At 46.0% G+C, this 10,784-nt stretch overlaps 1 long non-coding RNA gene and 1 other non-coding gene across 2 annotated transcripts; both read left to right on the top strand.

Moving 5' to 3' along the window:
* The first annotated feature begins 4,811 nt into the window (after positions 1-4,811).
* LOC112936458 (uncharacterized) lies at positions 4,812-5,484 on the top strand. Its single transcript, XR_003238663.2, has 2 exons — positions 4,812-5,171; positions 5,278-5,484. It is a non-coding gene; the product is annotated as an uncharacterized lncRNA (long non-coding RNA).
* Positions 5,485-6,204: 720 nt separating this feature from the next.
* On the top strand, positions 6,205-7,978 carry LOC4346510 (uncharacterized). The gene is made up of 3 exons (XR_010734984.1): positions 6,205-6,729; positions 6,864-6,950; positions 7,162-7,978. It is a non-coding gene; the product is annotated as an uncharacterized protein (transcript).
* Positions 7,979-10,784: the final 2,806 nt, after the last annotated feature.

Here is a 10,784-nt window from a genome sequence, read left to right as displayed (position 1 = left end):
GCCTTGACTCAATTGGTCAGGTCTGTATTTATACACCGACACATGGGCTCTCACGGGTTCAGCCCAACATGATGAAGTGGCCCAAAGACTCAATACACCCAAGAGTACTGTAACACACCACGACAACATAAGAACATGACAACAAGGTCAATGGAGGCAGCTGGCGGAAAAGAGAACCCGGCGGCGCCTCCGCACCTGTATCTGCCATCGCTTGCACAGCTCCAACTGTGTCCAGGCTCGGGGTCGAAGGGGTGGCGCGGTGGAGGGAGGCACAGGGCTGCTGGATTTGGCCGCGCCGTCGCCTGCCGTGGCCCCATCATCCGCCACCCTGTCGCCCGCAGCCATCCCATCGCCCGTAGCCACCCCGTGGCCCGCCGCTGAGCCCGTCGCCCGCTGCAGCGCCGTTCGTAGTTGCCTAAACCGCCGTCGCCTATCGCCCCTGTCGACCGCCGCTGCCGTCGCCCGTGGCTGCAACTGCCTCTCTGTTTCTCAGATCCGAAAAAATGGGATGGTGATGGGGTTGGTTACGGCACGTGAGAGCAACACAAGGTGTGTGTGTATGTATATATATATACATATATAGATACATATATATATATATATATATATATACATATATATATATATACATATATATATATATATATATATATATATATGTATATATGTATATATGTATATATATATGTATATATGTGTAGAGAGACGCTGATGTCGAGTAGTAAACAATTTACTGGTAGAAGGGGGCGCAGAGAGAGGTGCCGTGGGAAGGTGCGGGTGGCTGGCTGGGGGGTGGGGTGGGGGAGGGGGTGGGGGGGTAGGTTGTGGGGGAGCATTTTAGTTATTACGCACCCCACGTGCGGTATAGTATGTGTGTGTGTATATATATTTAGTTATTACGCACCCCACGTGCGGTATAGTATGTGTGTGTGTGTATATATATACACACACACATACTATACCGTACGTGGGGTGCGTAATAACTAAAATGCCCGCCTGCTGCTGCCGCCGCCGCCCGCCGCGCGAGCTTGCCGGCCGTGGGAGCCCGCCGACGCCGCCACGGCGCGAGCCACCGCTCGAGCCCGCCCGCCCGCCGCTGCCGGCCCCGGGAGCCCGCCGCGGCTCCTGCCGCCGCCGCCCGCCGCCGCCTGCCCCGCCTCGTGAGCTCGCGCGCCGCTCTCGGCCGGTCGCCGCCTGCCCCGCCTCGCGCCGCTCTTGGCCGGCCGCCACAGCCGCCCTGTTCCTGTGGATGAGAGGAAGTGAGAGAGAGAGAGAGTAGAAAGTGTGTGTGAGAGAGAGAGGAGAGGAAGAATCAAGAGGATAAGGTTGGGGGTGAAAAAAAATGGTGGATTTTTTTTAAATGTAAAAATCAATTTTTATTTTATATGTGGCTCTTTAAAACGAATTTAAAGGCACTAAATCAACTCATACGAAAAAGTTGTTAAAAACAAAGTTGTATAACTTATTGAGATCTATCAATTTTATTTTGGTCATTTCTCCATCCGAGTTTGATTAAACTATATAAAATTTGAATTTAAAAATATAAGAAATTCAAATAACTTTCCGGGTAGTAAATGATTTCAAATAAAAAAATTGTCAACAACAAAGTTGTATAACACATCAACATCTACAACTTTTATTTTGGTTATTTTTCTATATGACTTTGTTTGAACCGTTTGAATTTGAATTTCAAAATATGACAACTTCAAACAATATTTTGAAATACTAAATGATTTCAACTGAAAAAGTCATCAACAACAAAGTTATATAATTCATCAAGATCTATAACTTTTTATTTTGGTCATTTCTTCATCCGACAAAGTGATAGTAACATTATTCACAAAATTTGCATCTATCTCATTTGGTTCTATAAACTATAAGAGAGATATGTAAACTTTGTGAACAATATTATTATCAATTTATCGGATGAAGAAATGACCAAAATAAAAGTTGTATGTCTTGATGAGCTCTACAACTTTCATGTTCATGACTTTTTCAGCTAAAATTAATTACATCTTCAAAATATTATTTGAAGTTTTGAAATTCAAATTTTTAATTGATAAAACAAAGTCACAATAAAAAATGGCTAAAATAATAGCAGCAAGAACACAATAACAATAGAGCATGATTTTAGAAACATTTAGGAAAAAGAATCATCCAATTTGGAGTTCATATGAGTGAGATAAATTAGTTTCAAATTACCAAATTTTATTTTTGCATACGGCTTCTTAAGTCACCCATATGGAAAAATTGATTTTTTTTTCATGCGGGTCCTTAAATGGTCCACACACAAACAAATGAAAAAATTCAATTATGAAAAATAACCACTCAAATGTTTAAAAACTTTCAATTGAAATGTTCAACCTAAAATTTAAAATATTCAACCAATTTTCAAAAATTTCAATGTGCCTACGAAAATTTAAGTGATACACATTAATTTATTTGTTTCATGATAACATAAATTTGTATGGAAAGTAAACATAGCATTTTCTATCTCCCCCTTGCCCTTATAAATAGAGATAAAATTTGAAAATATTGATGTTTTGTTTTTGAAAACTAATGGCTACATATCTTCCTCGTTTTAAGAAGCTTATTTTGAGGGGTCTTGATATTTTGATAATTATTCGTTACCGTATTCGTTTCGATTCGTATTCGCTCCGTATCTGTATTCGATAATATTCGATTCCGTTTTCGTATCCGGGTTTCCAATTCCGATTTCGATTCCAAGAAAAAAATATGAAAACGAATATGATAGAGCTAGTTTCCTACCGTATTCGATCCGTTTTCATCCCTAGACGGAGGTTACCGACTGTGGGAAAAAAAAAAGGGAAACGTGGGGGCGGGGGTTACCGAGGGTGGAGACGGGTGGGGGTAGGGTGGAGTGGGGTGGGGGGGTAGGGGGGTGGGGGTAGGTTGTGAGGGGAGCATTTTAGCTATTACGCATCCTGGGTGCGGTTTAGCGCTTATATATATATATATATATGTCGGTGACATAGGACCGGGAGTATCATGACTTAGAGACTTGAGGCAGACACGATCACCCACGTGGCCTAACCCCCTCGGGGGGGGGGGGGGTCGGGCCCGAGGGTGATACGGCCGCCCTTCTCTTTGTCTCCCCGAGAGGTCGGACCGCTCCCGTCTCGGCCCCGAGGGCCGAGGCGCCCCGACCCCTTGTGGGTTTTGCGCCGCGTATATGGGGTAGGTGAGCATAGCGGGGCTCACCTAACCGCATTTATTGCGGTTTGGACGAGCGCGTTACGCCACATGTAGCGCAGTATGGCACGCTCGTTTATCCGGTCTGTGACCGGTCACAGATCGGTCAGATTGCGGGTTAGGTGGCAACAGGCGATCTGACACACGCCTCGCCCCGTCCCGTCAAGATGAGAGTCTCTAGGCACTCGTCCCTAGCCGGAGCCAGCGTGCTAGCTCCTGGAGATGGCACGTTGGTCCTGGTCAGATATATGCCAGGCTTTATCCCAACCATTATAAGCAAGACGTTGTATGAAGAAGGGCGAACATGCAGATTGCTAAACTGACACGTGGTGGACAAAGGTGACCGGTCTGTGACTGGTCTGACACTGGTTATGTCGCCGGAAGACAACCGTGTTCCCACATTGCACCTGCTTCCGGCGGAGTGGAGGTAGGTATGGGCCGTCCCATCAGAAGGGTCACTCGGGCAGCAGCCGTTGCAAATCTCCGCCCATTTATGAAGAGATGACAGGGTGATCCCCGAGGTCAGACGAACGAGGACGCGTGGCCACACTCAAAAACAGGCAGTGTTTCAGCTTCCAAGAGAAGGCAAGCCAAGTTTTACTATAGATAGGATGGGCCCCCACCCAAAAAGAGAGAGAGGGAAAAGTGGTGCATGTGGTATCCCCTTGAGATATAAAAGGAGGACCTTGCCCACTTAAGAGGGGAGGGGGGAAGGGGGGATGATCTGGAGAGGAGATCCCACGAGAGAAAAAAAAAGGAGAAGAGGGTTTTTAGAATAAGAGCTCTCTGGCTCTCCAGCTCTTTGTAGCTTCTTCATACACAGATCCACCAGAACACAGGAGTAGGGTATTACGCTTCTCAGCGGCCCGAACCTGTATACATCGCCCGTGTCTTGTGCTTTTTCCATTCTCGCGAACTTTCCACAGACTAGGAGCTTAGAATCTCACCTAGGGCCCCTGGCCGAACCGGCAAAGGGGGGCCTGCGCGGTCTCCCGGTGAGGAGCCCCACGCTCCGTCAATATATATATATATATATATATATATATATATATATATATATATATATATATATATATATATATATATGTATGTATGTATGTATGTATGTATGTATGTATGTATGTATGTATGTATGTATGTATGTATGTATGTATGTATGTATGTATGTATAGGAAAATGCGGATTTGAGCTCGAGCTCACATGTACCTATAAAATCTGCCGTTCGACTGCGCAGAGATTCGTGCGTGTGTTGATCTACGAGGGGAGCGACCGAAGTTGTTAGGGCGAGGGTACATATATGGTTAAGGTAGAAAAAACGACATATTCTCTACATGCCGATATACACTTAATCATAGTGAAAGCCCAAAATGCCCTTTGCTGCTATCACTAGCTTTAGACAGGGCTAAAGCAGGCTAGGACACTCAAGAGAGACTGAGTCAGACATGGCATAGCGAAAGTGGGTTCCACCTGCTCGCCTGCTTCACGCCAGCTCTGCACGCGAGGCCGGTTTTCTACAGAACCGTTGAACCGGGCGGTTTTGATGGAACAAGCCGGCTTTTGCGTTTACACTTTACACCACGATGCCTCTCATTTTTCTCGGGATGTGTGGGGAGTGGGGACAACCTGCGGGGAGGGGAATTTTTTTCCCATCTGGTTCTTTTGAGCGGCGACGGCGGCTGCTTTAACAGCGGCGGCGGTCGGCTAGATGCCATGGCGGGGTGAGCAGGCAAGCAGCCCGGCGGCACCGCGGTAGGCGAATAGGGCGGTGGCCGGAGAGACCGCCGGCGGCAAGCGAGTAGCCGAGCAGGGACTCCGCCGGCGGCGTCTCTAGTTCCCATGGTATTGCAGTGATGCCCCGGCGTTGCTCCTGTTATTCTTTGTGAGCTTGTAGCGGTGCTCCCGTCTCCTGCTCGAGTCATCGTCCCCACTGCGTGCACAAGGAGGCAACGCTAGATTTGGTACTGTGCTACTGTGTATGTTTGGTATTTGGATTCGTATACAATATGCTAATCTGTCTTTATAGATCAAATTTTTACTGTCACTTCCGTGCATTCTTATGAACAGATGGATGCATTCAGATTTGACAAGGTATAATAAGCCAATAAGGTGTATTTTGTTAAATGATTGCCATTTGACCTGTAGTACAGATTTAGCACTTGCCAGTGACTTGTGAACTTGAGATTTGAGAAACTATGAAGTAGTACGAGACTATGAACTGTATGAGTCACATGTTGAATATTATATGGTTATATGATTAAGCTGAGTTAGTTATGAGCTTGTTTTATTTGTGATCAAAATATACTGGTATTTATGAACTGCATATGCTCCGGTTCGAAGTATTTTTCACCGGTTCAATTCAACCGGTCCAAAACTATTGAACCGGTGGTTCAACCGATTTTTAACGGTTGAACCAATGAACCGACATCCTCACCGGTTCGATTGTCGGTCCGGTCCTAATAACTATGCCCCCGAGCGAGCGTGTGGTGCGCGCGCAGCGTGTCTGTTGGGTCGTTCCCAGACCCGTTTGGGAACCATTCCCAGGCCTGTTTTGTTTCGGGCTAACGTTTGGCCCACGAAACAACAGGCGCATCCGGTTTTCTCTCAGGAGCTTCAGCATTTGGAAAAAGTACACCGAAGGTCCCTGAACTTGTCATCGAGTTAAAAAAACGTCCCAAACCGCAAAACCAGATATCCGGTGTCCCTTAACTAATCAAAACCGGTCACAATAGATCCTTCGGTGGTTTTAATCCCGGTTTTGTCCTACGTGGCTGCTAAATCAGCGTTAGATCCTTCGGTGGTTTTAATCCCGGTTTTGTCCTACGTGGCTGCTAAGTCAGCGTGGCTGCTAAGTTAGCGTGGAACCCACGTGGACCCCACATGTCAGGGTCCACGTCATCTCTCTCTCTCCCTTCCCCTCTCTCTCTTTTCTCCTCGCTCACTCGCTGGCTGGCGCGCGCGGCCGCTGGGGGGCGCAAAGAGGGCACCCGCCGCGTCGTTGAAGTTGGGCCGGAGACGGCGAGGTAGGCCGCGACGGCGGCGGGGGAGACCGGGTCGGCGGCGAGGCGGCGGAGGAGGCGAGGGGTGGGGAGGGGAAGGGAAGGGGATGGAGTTGAGGGCGCGGCGGACGGCGGAGGTGGCGCGGTGGCCGGCTTGGAGCGGCGGTGTACGTGTCGCCTGGTTGCTGTCGCCGGCGGTGCGGGGGAGTGGGACCGACCGGAGCCGCCATGGCGCGCGTGCTTCCCCATCGCCGGGGACCGGGTCGGTGGCGAGGCGGTGAAGAAGGGAGGCGGGGAGGAGACGAGGACTAGCTAAACCTTTGCCGGCCGCTCTCCGCGCTATCGGCCGCTCCGCCCACCGCTCGCCCGGTCCTCCGGCAGGCCAGTGCGGCGGTTGGAGCTGCCGCCGTCGCTCCGCCCTCCTCCTCTCCCGCCTCGCCCCGGCGACCTCCTCCCGCGTGGTCGCGTGGTCGTTGGCGAGACGGAGGTGCCGGAGATCGTCAAGGCAGCCCAGGACGCGGTCAGCATGCATGCAATCCTTATCTTCTGCTGCTGCTTCTGCATCATCGTTTCAGTTTAAGTTTCAGTTTCAGTTAGTTGTGAGGCCATTCCTGTGCAATGTGCGTAACCGTGACCACCGTTGTGTCTAGGCAGTGGGCCAAAGTTGAGGACAAGTACGCCGTCACCGCCATCGGCGTCGCCGCGCTCGTCGGCCTCTGGACGGCCATAGGCGCCATCAAGGTATACGACGCGACACATATGCTTCCATATATATATATATATATATATATATATATATATATATATATATATATATATATATATATATATATATATATATATATATATATATATATATATATATATATATATATATATATGATCTCTTACTCCTTCAAGTTCAGATACGATGCTTAATTTGATTTTCTTGGTAATCTGCATATCGGATTAGGCCATCGACAGGCGACAGGCTTCCACTTTTGCCCGGCGTGCTTGAGCTCGTTGGAATCGGGTATACAGGCATTACTGGGTAAGATAAAGGCCTTCAGTTGCAAATTTCGTTGTCACATAGGGAGAGAGGTAGTGTAAGATTGCTTCTCTTACGAGCTCCAATTATCATGTTTCGTCCGGAGGATGGCTTCGTCGGGACGCCTTCTCCCGCGTCGCCGCCGCCGCCCTCATCCGCTCCCGCCGCTCCTTCGATGGTTCCCGCGACGACGGTGCCGGTTCCAGGAGGTTGTCGCCGATGGCGGCGGCGGCGACTACGACGGAGACGCACGGACGCGCTACAGCCGCTGCCGCCGACGGAGCCGCTCCTGGTCAGACGCGCTACCGCCGCTGCTGCCGACGCGCCGACACGCTACCGCCGGTGCCGTCGACGGAGCCGACGACTTGTCTGGGTGTGTGTAGGAGGGAGGAAGAGAGGAGGAAGGGAGAGGAGGCTGACGTGGATAGTCTGACATGTGGGGTCCACGTGGGTCCTACGCTGACTCAGCCGCCACGTCGGATAAAACCAGGGTCAAAACCACCGAGGAATCTAAAGCGAACGGTTTTGTTAATTGAGGGATGTCCAGTATCTGGTTTTACGATTGGGGGATGATTTTGTATCTCGATGACAAGTTGAGGGACCTTGGGTGTACTTTTTCCTCGGCATTTTGGCCTCTTCTTTGTGTAAAACATGTCTAACATTTTGGCCAGTTCATCTTCACATGCCCTAATCTTTTTTTTTCAAAGAATTTGGTGCTAATCTGAATCAACGATGGGCTGTCTGTTACTTTCTCCGTTTCACAATGTAAGTCATTCTAGCATTTCTCACATTTATATTGATATCAATGAATTTAGATAGATATATATGTCTAGATTCATTAGCATCAATATAAATGTGAGAAATGCTAGAATGACTTACATTGTGAAACGGAGGGAGTAGTAAAGAAAACTTGGATACATATACACATCTCTTACAAAAACCTAGATAATGCCATCACCATATCTCTTTACTATCCGATAGCACAACACAGTTGGGCTTCCCCATGATCAGGGGAAAAAAAACAAGTGTGTAGATTTTCACTATTTCCAGTGAATGCCAAAATGCCATACCCCTCAATAAAAATGCCATCTTCTTTTCAAATTCCACAGCCAAGTACAAACCTCTGCTTGATGAAATTTTCTAATTGAACAAAATCATGCAAACAGAAAAAACAAAACCTTCACTGCTGAAATTTACTCCAATCATGAACGACCTGAAACCAACTTTCCAATCATGAACGACCTGAAACCAGTCCCCAACTTTTTTAGTATGGCTGACAAAACTAATTTTCCTTTAGTATGGGATACTACAGAAATCAAGTACGAATTACATTGTATTGGAGCATGCAGATTAGTTATATTTCCTGGTATTTGCTAGCAGAACAAACATGTACTTAGATCAGTACATGGACATTTCAGAGTAGTGATGTAAAATACACAAAACTATGAAAATACTTACAAAATAAACAAGTCATACAAAATTCTGGTGTGAAATTTAGCTTCTCTACCTTCCGCTGAGCCTTAGCCCTTTCTAATCTTGTTTAACTTTATTTCAAATTTGCAAACAAAACTATAGAATTAAAACAAAAAACATATTTCATAACTAGTAGATAAAAAACTGCCCATGTTTAGTAGCTGATAAACCTACAGAATTCTGGAGTGATGCATGCTAAACGCTGACAAAACTACATGTATGAATTCAGACAAAACTAATTGCAGACAAAATTTTTAAAAAACAGGTATTAAATGATAATAAAACTAATGATCTACTTACAAAACTAAACTGTATGAATTCAGGCAATATTAACTGGTGACAAAACTAACAAAACCAGGTACTAAAAATAGCTGACAGAACTAGAAAAATTCACATTGTTAGAAGACAAAATAGTAAGTAGCTGACAAAAACAAAACAAAACTGACAGAACCCATGTCAGTCCTTCATCTGTTGCTACAGAACTAATCTGCAAAAAAGAAGAGATTAATACCGTGTAAAATAGAAGTTTAAAAAGATATTTAAAATAGGATGTTAATTAAAAATATATAATATATGAACATAGATAACTGTACTTTAAAAAAAATCAAAAAATAAGAAAAATCCAAACCAGGACAACTTCTTCCAGGCCATATTCAGAAAAAAAAAAACTCAAGGCTGTAAATAAAGTAGTTATAGGTGGCATTCCTCTTCACAACGTCAGGCATGTTCTTCAGCAAACAAAATCAAGGATCAATACTATTTTCATCTGGCAGCGAGCCATGCATCAGATGTGATTTACCAGTTTGTACATACTTATTTTTGACCATATGTATGCAAACAATTCTAAATTCACAAAACTGAAACAATACAGCAAGAAAGTCCTCACTCCTCAGCACAATGGGATGCGGGAAGAGGATGAAAATCATGAACAAATGCATTCAGGTTGAGCAGAAAAGAAAATATGTAGTTCTTAATTTTATTGCTAAGTGAGACAGACAAACAGCGAGACATGTGCATGCTCCACAAATCCAGAGAGGAAGAGTAAGAGAGAGAAAGAAGAGAAGCTAGTGCCCAACACAACTTCCTCTCTTGGCAGTGGTTGATAATATCAATTAAAACAGAACATGCTCAGTACATGAGAACTAGTTTCTGTTAGTTCCCTTTAACCCCCTTTGATTCAAAGGAAATTTATAGGAATTTTAGAGGATTTTATTCCTATAGAAATTTTTCCTACAAAGCCCTTTAAATCAAAGTAATGAACCCTATGGAATCATATGAAATTCCTATGGAATGTCTCTTCCCATATAAGTTTTGGAGAAATTTTAACAAGAGGTAGAACCTCATGGAAAAAATCCTTTGAGTCTTTATCTCTCCTCAAATTCCTGTGTTTTTCTTATGGTCCAATCAAACGGTCATTCCAATGTTTTTCCTGTGTTTTGCAATCCTCTGTTTTACACTTACATTCCTGTCAGAATCCTATGTTTTTCCTATTCCTCCGTTTTTTCATTCCTGTTATTCAAAAGGGCCCTTAAGATTATAATGATAAAGTATTCTCTGAATTTTTGTATACACAAGTAACCAAGTTGGTGCAATATTACAACTAATTAGATGCTTGCTTATGAAACTAGGGCCTGTTCACTTTGATGAAAAAAAAACTGTCGGAGATATGGGCCCGGGGGTATGCGAAGTAAAGGGAAGTTATCTTCCCCTCCAGCCACGTGGCTCTGCAAGCTGGCCCCACTCTCACACCTCGCGAGTTGCGAAAGCGACGGGGGGCCTCGGGGTGGAGCGTCACCCCCTCGGGCTCTCCCCCTGCTTCGCTCCGAGGCCCTCGCCCAACTGCCATGTGGCGGGGGGAGAGAGAGAAAAGGGGACCCAGGCCGAACAGCCATAAATACGCGGCGCCCCAACTGTCCCTCACCGCATTTAATTTAATGCGGTGAGGGTAGACGTGCGGTGCCACCTAACTGACCCCTGTCAATCGGATGTGATCGGCCTGTTGCCGGTCATGTCCGATTGAACGGGCGGCCGTGCCCCCACGTCGCCTCTGTATCCGGTGGAGTAGGGGTAGGTAT

This window comes from Oryza sativa, chromosome 9, assembly GCF_034140825.1.
Source record: "Oryza sativa Japonica Group chromosome 9, ASM3414082v1".
NCBI lineage: Eukaryota > Viridiplantae > Streptophyta > Magnoliopsida > Poales > Poaceae > Oryza > Oryza sativa.
The sequence above is the reverse complement of the archived record's forward strand: the minus strand, read 5'-3'. Positions and strand labels throughout refer to the sequence as shown.